We start from the raw sequence: 11,817 nt of genomic DNA on the forward strand, positions 1-11,817 counted from the left end.
AGCGCCTCGCACACCGGAGTCCCAGAACTGAGGCCTTACTGCAACACAGAGAGATCCCAAGTGCAGCCCAGAGGCCGGGGGGGGGGGCAGGCTGGGCCAACGCACACCTTTCCCGTTGAATGGTTTTATTGAAAAAAATTAAACCCTCCACAATAAGAAAGAACTGAATCCTCCAGCCCAGCCAGGTGGTGCCAGCCGCCACGGCAGCAGCTAATCTAGGAAACTGCAAGGAGGTCGTCCGGACAGGCCTACAGGGCTCCATCTCCCCCCCGCCCCCCGCCTGGAATCACTCCTCAGAACACAGGAGCAGGGAGGGGAACGGGATAGCTGGGAATGAGTTTCTCTCCTTGCAACAAAGAAAACAATTCCCATCGTTCCTTTCCCTCCCAACCCCCCCACCCCGCTCTCCATGTACACACCCACCCGCGTAAACAGATTTTTCTCCCCCCCCCACCCCCCCGAAAGGCAACAGAAGTGGAAGCCAAGCACTTCTCTTGGTGATAATTATTGAAAAGTTCAGAGCAGAGATAGACAGAGCGAGGGGTGGGTGGAGGATATTAAAATGCATGTGCACAGCTTGGCTTTGCAGCAGATGTTGGCATAATTAGAGAGGAAAAAATTATGAAATTAATTTGTGGTTGAATGTAAATTTCAGCGATGGGGGAAAGCGCTGCTCCAATCACCTCGTGTGCACGGCGAGGACTGCACACACACACGCCAGCTGCCAGGGAAGTGGTAATTGTCAGGAGGTATCCAGGGGGAGAGACTGGCATGAACAACAAGGAAATGGGATGTATAATTCATCATCTTAAAGGTACAGGCCTTTGTATTTTTGTGCTTCTCTTTCTTCCCTTGGTTTTGCAACCCCCGACTTAGTGCCGGCGGGCAGGAAGGGATCTCGGGGTCCCCAGGATTGGCTCCGAGACCCAAGCGGCTCCCAGGAGATGATGTTTCAGAAACGAAGTGCAGCAAGAATTGAAGAAGGAGGTTGGCACCTCCCTCGCAGATGCCCTGCGTGGCGCTGGGGTGCCGGGAAACATTGGGGAAAGATGTCCTCTGGCACAGGGAGGTCTCAGCCGCTGCTGGGAGCAGTCAGTGTTGTAGGGAGCTCTTTAAATCCAGGTGCAGCGGCTCAGCAGTGAGGTGCAGAACTGAGCTTTATGGGCCACGGGCACCCATACAGCACTGACTATTGACCTGCTCCAAAGCCCATTGAAATCACAGGAAGTCTTTCCACAGCTATGTGGGGTTTTGATCAGGCCTTAAGCTCCCAAAGACCTTTCCCAGCATGCAGCAGGCTCAGTGTGAATCCTGAGAAGGAATCGCAGGGTCTTGTGTCGTTCTGCTTTGGCCCAGGCCAGGAATCTGGAGGGGACATCCCCGGACTGTCAGCGATCCCATGGATGGACCAGTGGCTCTAGGCTGCTCTCTGGTTAGATGTGCCTGTGGCCCACTCCAGACCCTCTGGGGACCTCCTTTGCACAGCCCTGTTGTCTCCAGTACATCCCGTCCCCTCGCCAAGCCGTGGTTTCCATGGGGATTCACCATCTGGGCAAGGAGTTTAACTGCTGGCAAGAAATAAGGAAATCCCAACCCCCTGGACAAATCCCAAACACCCCCATGCTTGCCCTGCAATGTAGCCGGGGGGAAATGCCAGCGTTGCTCACAGCCAGAGCACTCTGCCCGAGGGAGAGAGGGTCTGTAGGAAGCTGTGGGGTTTTCAAGAGCACACACCATGGCCAGACTCAGCGGCCATGGGAACCGATGGGAATTTGGCCTCAAGGGGAGCGGTTACGCCGAGTGCCTTTGGCATCCCCAGCCCAAATCGCAGCTTGCTAGGCACTGTCCGCACATAGCCAGTGACTCCCGCAGGCCGGTTTCACTCGGTTCTCTCCCGCAATGGAAATACAGCCCCAGAGCACAGGCGTCTCTACAAGAGTTCAGACAAGAGGAGTCGCTGTCCAAAGTGCCCTGGTGCTGAAATGAAGCAATTCAGGCAGTGTGCATGACGCCTGGCAGATCCTTGGATGCCACTCGGCCCCAGTGCTCTCTGTGACTGTGCCAGATCCCAGAGAGGAAGTAGATTTGGGCCTGATCAGTATACGGCTGGGAGACTTCCAAGGAAGAACCGAGGATGCTGCAAGATGTGGATTTGGTAATTCAGGGACTGGCGCGTTTCTCTCTGAATTGGTGCTAAGCCAATACCCAGCGTGGCACTAGTAGGGCACTGTGCCATGGAAAGTGTCTCTCAGATAAGCCATAAAGCCCATGTCTTGACCACTGGCGGTCCCTACAGGTCTCCTAGCACTTTACACAAGAGCAGGATGAGCTGGGGGTGGGACTAGATACCTCCTGAGGTCTCTTCCAACCCTCATCTTCTGTGATTCTATGACTGGTTTGATGGCCAAATTCCAGCTCGCGTCATTCCCTTGGGCCTGCTCCAGACTCCTTCCTGCAGTGGAAGTGGCAGCATGGCAGTGCCCTGTTCAGAGTTAATTGTGGTCACTTTTCAGCCCAGAGATGGCTGCATTTTGGTTTTGGCAAGTGACAAGATCTATATATAAGGGAACCCATGTTATCAGTCACCAGGTAACCATAGGTTTCAGTGGTAGCCGTGTTTGTCTGTATCAGCAAAAAAAATGAGGAGTCCTTGTGGCACCTAAGAGACTAACAAATTTATTTGAGCATAAGCTTTAGTGGGCTACAGCCCACTTCATCGGATGTATGAAGTAAAAGACACATGAGTAGGTATAAATACATGAAAGGATGGGGGTTGCTTTACCAAGTGTTAGGTCAGTCTAACAAGATAAATCAATTAACAGCAGGATACCAAGGGAGGAGAAATAACTTTTGAAGTGGTAAGAGAGTGTCCCATTACAGGCAGTTGACAAGAAGGTGTGAGTAACAGTAGGGAGAAATTAGTATAGTGGAAATTAAGTTTAGGTTTTGTGATGACCCATCCTATTCCCAGTCTTTATTCAGGCCTAATCTGATGGTATCTAGTTTGCAAATTAATTCCAGTTCTGCAGCTTCACACTGGAGTCTGTTTTTGAAGTTTTTTTGTTGACGAATAGCCACTTTGAGGTCTGTTATGGAGTGACCAGAGAGATTGAAGTGTTCTCCTACTGGTTTTTGAATGTTATGATTCCTGAAGTCAGATTTGTGTCCATTTATTCTTTTGTGTAGAGACTGTCCAGTCTGGCCAATGTACATGGCAGAGGGGCATTGCTGGCAGATGATGGCACATATCACATTGGTAAATGTGCAGGTGAACGAGCTCTGGATGGTGTGGCTGATGTGGTTAAGTCCTATGATGGTGTCCCTTGAATAGATATGTGGACAGGGTTGGCACCGGGGTTTGTAGCAGGGTTTGGTCTTTGGGTTGGTGTTTTTGTTGTGTGGTGTGTAGTTGCTGGTGAGTATTTGCTGCAGGTTGGGGGGCTGTCTGTAAGCGAGGACTGGCCTGTCTCCCAAGATCTGTGAGAGTGATGGGTCGTCCTTCAGGATAGGTTGTAGGTCCCTGATGATGCGCTGGAGCAGTTTTAGTTGGGGGCTGAAGGTGACGGCTAGTGGCTTTCTGTTACTTTCTTTCTTGGGCCTGTCCTGTAGTAGGTGACTTCTCGGTACCCTTCTGGCTCTGTCAGTCTGTTTCTTCACTTCACCAGGTGGGTATTGCAATTTTAAGAACGCTTGATAGAGATTCTGTAGGTGTTTGTCTCTGTCTGAGAGGTTGGAGCAAATGCGGTTGTATCGCAGAGCTTGGCTGTAGAAAATGGACCGTGTGGTGTGGTCTGGATGAAAGCTGGAGGCATGTAGGTAACTATAGTGGTCAATAGGTTTCCGGTATAGGGTGGTGTTTACGTGACCACCGCTTATTAGCACTGTAATGTCTACGAAGTGGACCTCTTGTGTGGACTGGTCCAGGCTGAGGTTGATAGTAGGGTGGAAATCATTGAAATCTTGGTGGAATTCCTCAAGGGTCTCCTTCCCATGGGTCCAGATGGTGAAGATGTCATCAATGTAGCGCAAGTAGAGTAGGGGCATAAGGGGACGAGAACTGAGGAAGCGTTGTTCTAAGTCAGCCACAAAAATGTTGGCATACTGTGGGGCCATGCGGGTACCCATAGCAGTGCCGCTGATTTGAAGGTATACATTGTCCCCAAATGTGAAATAGTTATGGGTGAGGACAAAGTCACAAAGTTCAGCCACCAGGTTTGCCGTGACATTATCGGGGATACTGTTCCTGATGGCTTGTAGTCCATCTTTGTGTGGAATGTTGGTGTAGAGGGCTTCTACATCCATAGTGGTCAGGATGGTGTTTTCAGGAAGATCACCGATGGATTGAAGTTTCCTCAGGAAGTCAGTGGTGTCTCAAAGATAGCTGGGAGTGCTGGTAGCGTAGGGCCTGAGGAGGGAGTCTACATAGCCAGACAATCCTGCTGTCAGGGTGCCAATGCCAAAGATGATGGGGATTCCAGGATTTCCAGGTTTATGGATTTTGGGTAGCAGGTAGAATACCCCTGGTCGGGTTTAGTGTAGATTTGTTCCTGTGCTTCTTTAGGGAGTTTCTTGAGCAGATGGTGTTGTTTCTTTTGGTAACCCTCAGTGGGATCAGAGGATAATGGCCTGTAGAAAGTGGTGTCAGAGAGTTGTCTAGCAGCCTCTTGTTCATATTCCGACCTATTCATGATGACGACAGCACCTCCTTTGTCAGGTAACCATAGTCAATGACAAGTAAATTCTCAGTGGCAGCAAGAGCTCTTAATAATTGCATTGTCTTGTGCATCTGCCTGTCAGAAAAATAGCAGGCCCTTGGCCGTTATTAACAGGTTTCAAAGCATACCTATCTAATCTATCTATCTCTTTGGGATCCTTCTAGGTGAGAGGTGCTCTGTTTTACTGTTGCTTGCTGTCAGTTCAGATTGGTAGAAACTGCATGAGTAAGTGCACTGTCAATGGCGGAATAATTTGAGGGGATTTTTCTATTTCTTTATTTATTCATAATAGTTTTTCCGACTGGGGGTGTTAATGTGACATAAGCTGCTCTGCAGCACAATATGACAGAAGAGGTCACAGCCTGGAAAAGCAGGACTGGAAAATATTCTTTGAACCACCGTCCTTGGCTGTCTGCATTTTCTAAGGACCTGAGACCAGCCGTACTGGGTCAGACCAATGGTCCATCTAGCCCAGGGTCCTGTCTTCTGACGGTGGCCAGTGCCAGGTGCTCCGGAGGGCATGAACAGAACAGGGCAATCGTCAAGTGATCCACCCTCTGTCGTCCAGTCCCAGCTTCTGGCAGTCAGAGGTTAGGGACACCCAGCGCATGGGGTTGCGTCCCTGCCCATCTTGGCTAATAGCCATTGATGGACTCCGCCCCGCATCATTCTAGCTAAGGATGTAGCCAGCCCACGTGCATGCATGCAGTGCAATTCCATTCCTCACCTGCTCTCACTGGAGAGAACTTGAGTGACTCCCCATCTGCCCTGACTGTACAGATACCAGCCCCGCGCCTCTCGCTTGCAGAACAAGCGTTGGAGCAAGTGGCGGGTTGAGCAGCTTTCTCCTCAGACTGGCTAGGGATTGAATGTGGGCTGCAACACAGAGCAGGCTGAATTGAAACAACTAGTTCCCCAGGGAAATTCTCACCTGCTCAGTGTCTCCCCCTCCCTTGTATCCGTGTGTAGCAAAAAGAAAAGCAGCGCGCCCTAACAAATGACTTCAGCGGAGGAAGCAGGCGGGGCTGACTTCGTGACCAGGGGTGTGGGTGGTGCTTTACAAGCCAGGGTTCTCGGTCTCTCCCTCGAGGCTTTTATAGTCCCCGGTTGGATCATGGCCTGGCCCAGCCCCAGACAGATTCTGGGCAGGAGGGGAGAGAAGGTGACTACGTTCTCATTGGGCACATCACGCTTGTTGCACGTGCTGGTGTTCTGGATTAATTGCCTTGGAGGGGTGGGGGGTTCAGCGCTGGAGAGCTAGTTGGAAGAAGTGGGTGAGGAGGAGGGCAGGAGGTCGTGTGGCAAACAGGATTGAGAGGACAGAGCAGGATGGCAGAAAGGGATGGGGAGACTTACAGAGCTTCACATTCAGAATCCTTCTCCCAGCCTGTGTGTCCTGTCCATCAGCTCTTCGACGCAGGGCTTGCCTCTCACTAGGGGTATGTACAGCACCTAGCGCGGTGGGGCCCCATGCTCAGATAGGCCCCGCGATGCCCTACTGCAAGAGAAATAAGAATAATGTCATAAACGGTGGCTCTTCATATTCCCCCCAAGGCCTGCATTCAGCCAGGTACTTCAGCAGGGCCTAAAGCCATGAGCAGCCTCGCTGACGTCAGTGAATTGACGGCACATGCTGGAAGTTTGGCGTGTGGTTTAGTGCCTTGCTGAGTCAGGGCCCCAGTGTTCTTTACGTTCGCTGGGTCCTTGTTCCACGCACTCAGGCTGGACAGGCGCGGTTCTAGAACCGAGCGAGAACCAATCGCCAATCGGGGCTGGGCTATCAGAGAGCCAGTACAATCCTTTAAAACAATTGGAGAGGGACCGTCTGCCCTGATGCCAGGAAACCAGCTCCGTCTGGAAGGAAGGAGAGGCCTTGGGGTTAGACCGATTTGGGGGCTGCACATCCACTCTGTTCCCCACTGGGCTTGGATTGCATCATGCCAACAAAGAGTTATTTTTTCCTGACCCTTTGGGTGAAGGATTTCTTGTCACCCGCCTTGTGCTGACAAGCGATTTTGTTCCTAGAAGAAGAAGCAAAGAGCCAGGGGAGGACTCGGCTTCAAGTTGCAGTGGGGGAGGTTTAGGTCGGATATTAGGAAAAACTTTTTCACTAGGAGGGTGGTGAAACACTGGAATGCATTACCTAGGGAGGTGGTAGAATCTCCTTCCTTAGAAGTTTTTAAGGTCAGGCTTGACGAAGCCCTGGCTGGGATGATTTACTTGGGGATTGGTCCTGCTTTGAGCAGGGGGTTGGACTAGATGACCTCCTGAGGTCCCTTCCAACCCTGATATTCTATGATTCTATGATTCACCTGCATCCAACAGATTGGACGTGGGTCTCTTGTCTGTATTGCCTGGAATTTTAGTGGTATTTTGAAAGCTGAAAGTTCTGTGGCAAGGGCTGGGACCTGGCTAACTATTGTTTCCTTTTAATTCTTTCTCTTTACTCCTCCTCTCTTTATTGGTATTCCTGGGAGATGGAAAGGAATTAATAACTGCTACCTTCTGTAAGCTTTGCATTCACCTTCGCTCTCTTGGGAATGTTTAGCACAAGTTCACGTTAATGCACATATTGATCGGCTGTATCATGTTTACGTTTGCTCTGTGTGGGTGAGACACCTTCTGTGGTTTGTCATTTCTGCTGCAAACTTTCCAAGGAAAGGCCCAGATCAGAGAAGAGATCGACGCGCCTGGGGCACGCTCAGCATGTCGGGGGCATGTTGCTGCAGGGCTCTTCTGAAAACTGAGCCTTCAGCGTCACAGTGGGAGCTGCTGGGAGTAGAGCGCTTTGTGGGCGCTGAGCCCCAGGGAATCCGAAGCCTGGGCGCTGAGCTCTGCAGGATCTGGCCCCGGCACTGGGTGCTGAGCCCCGCGGGATCTGGTCTTGATGATGGGTGCTGAGCCCCGGGGAGTCTGGACCTGAGCTCTTTGGAAAATCTGGGCCAACATAACAACTCAAAACAAAAAGAGGGAAAGTGGTTTTGAAATTCCCAACCCATAGACCCCAGCCAAGCTCCCCTGCTCACTGCGAGGACGTAACCTGTGCTGGAACGCTGCCTCTGGGAGACCCGGCGCACCGTTGGCCAGCCGTCTGTGCCTGGTGCTCTGGTGTCACTCCAGCTTGGTCTGCGTTTGGCTCCCTTGTACAGGCGGGACATAGAGAAACTGGAAAGGATCCAGAAACAAGTGACGAAGATGATCAAAGGGATGGAACAAGCCATACGAGCAAAGGCTGAAGGAACTGGGAATGTTTAGTTTAGAAAAGAGGAGATTAAGGGGGACACGATAGCAGTCTTCAAATACTTGAAAGGCTCCCATAAAAAAAACTTGGAGAAAAGTCGTTCTCTCTTGCCACAGAGGCAGGGCCAGAGGCGATGGGTTCTAACTCCAGCAGAGCAGATTGAGGTTAAATCTCAGGGAAAACTTCCTCACGGTAAGACCAGCAGGACAATGGAGCAGATGCCTCGGGAGGTCATGGAAACTCCTTTGCTGGAGGTTTTCCAAAGGAGGCTGGAGACATCTGTCTGGGATGGTTTAGACACAACAAACCCCTCATCCTGGCAGGGGGTTAGACCAGGTGACCCTTGGGGTCCCTTCTAACCTATGGCTCTATGATTCTATGCCTTCAGAGCGGAATTGGGCTGGGCGACTGATGATTTCAGAGCTGAGTGCGGATGGGCGGAAAACAACAGTTTTGTTGGGGAATTGGTTTTCGTTCCCATGTGAAATGGCCTGGAGACCTTCCAAATACTCTGTGAAGAAACCTGAGAGCCAGGGCTTGTCTACACTTAAAACACTGCAGCTGCATTGCTTCAGTGAAGACGCCACCTAGACTGAAAGGCCAGCAGGGATCATCTGGTCTGATCTACTGCACATCGCAGGCCACAGAACCTCCCCCACCCACTCCTGTAATTGACCCCAACCTCCGGCTGAGTCACTGAAGTCCTCAAAGGTTGATTTAAAGACTTCAAGTCACAAAGAATCCACCATTTACACTGGTTTAAATCAGTCAGTGACCCGTGCCCCATGCTGCAGAGGAAGGCAAAGAAACCCCAGGGTCTCTGCCAATCTGACCCACGGGAAAATTCATTCCTGACCCCAAATAGGGTGATTAGTTAGACCCTGACCCACCAGGCAGATACCCGGGCTTCTCCCAGTTGGTACTCCGCCTCCCCGAGAGGTGGTAGCTAGATTGACAGGAGAATTCTCCCATTGCCCTAGCGCTGTGTGCACTGGGAGTTAGGCTGGTTTGACGGCGTCGCTCAGGGGGGTGGATTTTTCACGAAGTGGTGTGGTTACACTGAGCTAATTTCCTAGTGTAGACCCGGTCTGAGACCCACCCTGAATAACCCGATGAGTAGAGCTCTCCCCTGCCAGGTGGGAGACGAGGTTCCAGTCCCTGCTATGCCTGACACCCCAACCACCAGGCCAGCGAGTCAGTCTCCCCCAGTCTGTCCTGCTGGAGCTCCTTCCTGTATAAATAAGTTGATATTCCATGAGCTATGGGGAAAGACCGGCTCTCTAGGCCCTGCTGACCACTCAGCTATTGGCCATTCTGGGGTGGGCTTCCTCTCTGACATTGATCTGAAATTCCCTCCTGCACCTGAGAAACCTTCCCGACAAGCCCAGAATTGACCCAGTCCATTTCCAGCTAACGTTCTGGTTTCACGGCAGTGGCGTTTTTCTACAGAGAACGGTCGAACTGAAAATCCTTCAGCCTGCTCCAGAGCTGAGTCAGAGGATCAGGAAAGCACCGTGCTCAGGACCCGTATCCAGCGAGTTCTGACCCTTGGCCTCCCCGCAAGGTGGGACTACGCACTGATGCCAAACCTCCGGCAGGAGGGAGTGTTCAAGACGTTCCTCGCCGAACCACCTTGCCAAGTGCCTCTCGTTCCAGACCTGGCTGTGCAATCCAGGAGTAATTATCACGTCCTCATTAACAAGCCAAATGCGCGGAGACACAGTTTTATTACTTGATGGATCAACATCGTCAATATTTAAAGGCACTGTGGTTTGTGTAATTGAAACCTTTCTCCCTGGCCCTGGGGCTGGTGGCACCCTGGCTGTCAACTCCTCACCGTTAACACCCACATGGTGAGGGCTGCGGCCGATTGCAGAGCAAAACCCCTGCACCCAGGCGCAAGCTCTGCCGTTCCTGCCCGCCCCGCCCTCTGAGCCGCTGAGGTTCAGCACGGTCCTAGGGATCATGGTGGTGGCTCGCTTGGGGGAGTTTGCACCATCTTTTTCTGCTGCTCAAGGTGGTGGCAGTGACGTGGATGCCGTGATTGTCACTCACCGCGGAGGAGCCGCAGGAGCCCGTGGGGCAGGGAGCAGCGAGGGGCATGTGGAGTGGGTGGCCACTGGCCTTGCCATTTTTATAGCTGAGCACAAGGCAGGGACTGAGGAACGTAGCTGTGTGGGGAGCGCTCGGCACCTTCCATTCAGCTGCCTCCATGTGGATTGAGTGTCTGATGTCTGGCTCCCGAGTTAGAAGATGTTGGTCTGTGCACAGACTTGCCCGGCCGGTGACTCCAAAGCGTATCAGCTTCTGGGGTAGCTGGGTTAATAATTGACGTGGATGATTCCAGCCGGTCTCTGGAATGGCCTTGGGAGTCTCGAAGGGGACGAACACCTGGCTCTGGTGCATGGGCAAGGAGCCAGGGAGACTGCTCCTGCTCTGGTGCCATCCCGGGGCCCTCGCCACCACCTCAGCGATCACGTTTGAGACGTTCTCTTTCAGTCTGCTTTGGAACCTCCTGCGGGCTGGGCCTTGGCTTCCCCTGCTGCCATGCTGGCAGGCCTGGCTCTGTGACACGGCACAAGCCATGCAGAAAGAACAGCAGCGACAAACACCCGTCGGTTCGAAATCCAGGTGGCAGAGATTTCCGGTAATTTCCTGGATGAACTGTGCAAAAGCAAATCTGCGGAGACAGCATAGCCATCCTCGGGCCGCCCTGGGACCGAGAGATCTCGCCGAGGCATCAGACCGATCTCTCAGCATGCCATGTAACTGAGTCCAGCCGCACCGGGTCAGCAGCGGGGCCTCGTCCCCTCGCCGTCCCCTGTTTAAATATGGGTCACAGTTAACACCAGCGTCACAGCCGTGGTGTATCTGGGCAGCCTCTGATCCTCCCCCCATGGCTGCAGACTGGCTGCCCTGTGCCTCGCCACAGGACAGGATTACCCGGCTGCTATCAGAGCTGGCATAGGGGCTGTCTTCTTGGAAGGGTTCCCTTCCAGGGGATTATGGCTAATGCATCTGGAACACCATTCGCTCATCCAGGTTTGTGAGTTATCTGAAAATCAAATTCCAGTAATCTCGCTTGCCATCTGGCCCTGCGTCTCCAGCCGTCAGACGGGCTGCCGCCATCGCAGACCCAGCGCCCGCGGACGTGGGGGGCAGACATCAGCCACGCGGCAGCAAGGTGTGGGCACCATCGGCCCGTTCCTCAGCATCCTACCCCTGCCCCGTGGCCCCCCAAAGCTGCCGCAGGAGGTGCTGCTTCCCTGCACACCTGGGGTGGGGGGGCTGTTCTCTCTCCCCGTCTCTTCCCATGACAGCCCACACTGGGGTGGAGGCAGGAGAGCTGACTGGCGAATGACATCCCCGCCCCGCCCGTTGGGCCTTGAATGGGATGGCTGTGGAGTGTGACGTGGGCACCGCCTTGCAGAACAGGCAGGAGGGCTAGGAAGCGTCCAGAGGTGAGGCTGAGGGGAAGCGGGAAGCTGTCGGTCCGGGGAAGAGCGGAGGGAGAAGCAGAGAGATTCCAAAGGCAAAGCCTTCAAACCCTTGCTCTGTGGGACCTTGGGTAAGTGACTTAGCCGCTCTGTGCCTCAGTTTCCCATCCGGACAAGGGGGAATCTTAGCACTGCCCTACCACGCAGCGGGTGTGAGAATCAATCCATTACGGCGCCCAGATACTCTGGTAATGGGGCTCTCTTGACAGGTGGGGCCTGTTTCTCTTTCTTTGCCCTTTTTCCATTGCTCTCGGGATTGAGCATTTCCACAGCAGAGGGTCAGTGCAGACCACGAAGGTGCTGGAGCCCTGGTGTCCGGCTTGCCTGCACGTTTGGGAAGGGGATGGAGATTTGGGGTCTGCCA

This window comes from Lepidochelys kempii, chromosome 12 (assembly GCF_965140265.1).
Source record: "Lepidochelys kempii isolate rLepKem1 chromosome 12, rLepKem1.hap2, whole genome shotgun sequence".
Lineage (NCBI taxonomy): Eukaryota > Metazoa > Chordata > Testudines > Cheloniidae > Lepidochelys > Lepidochelys kempii.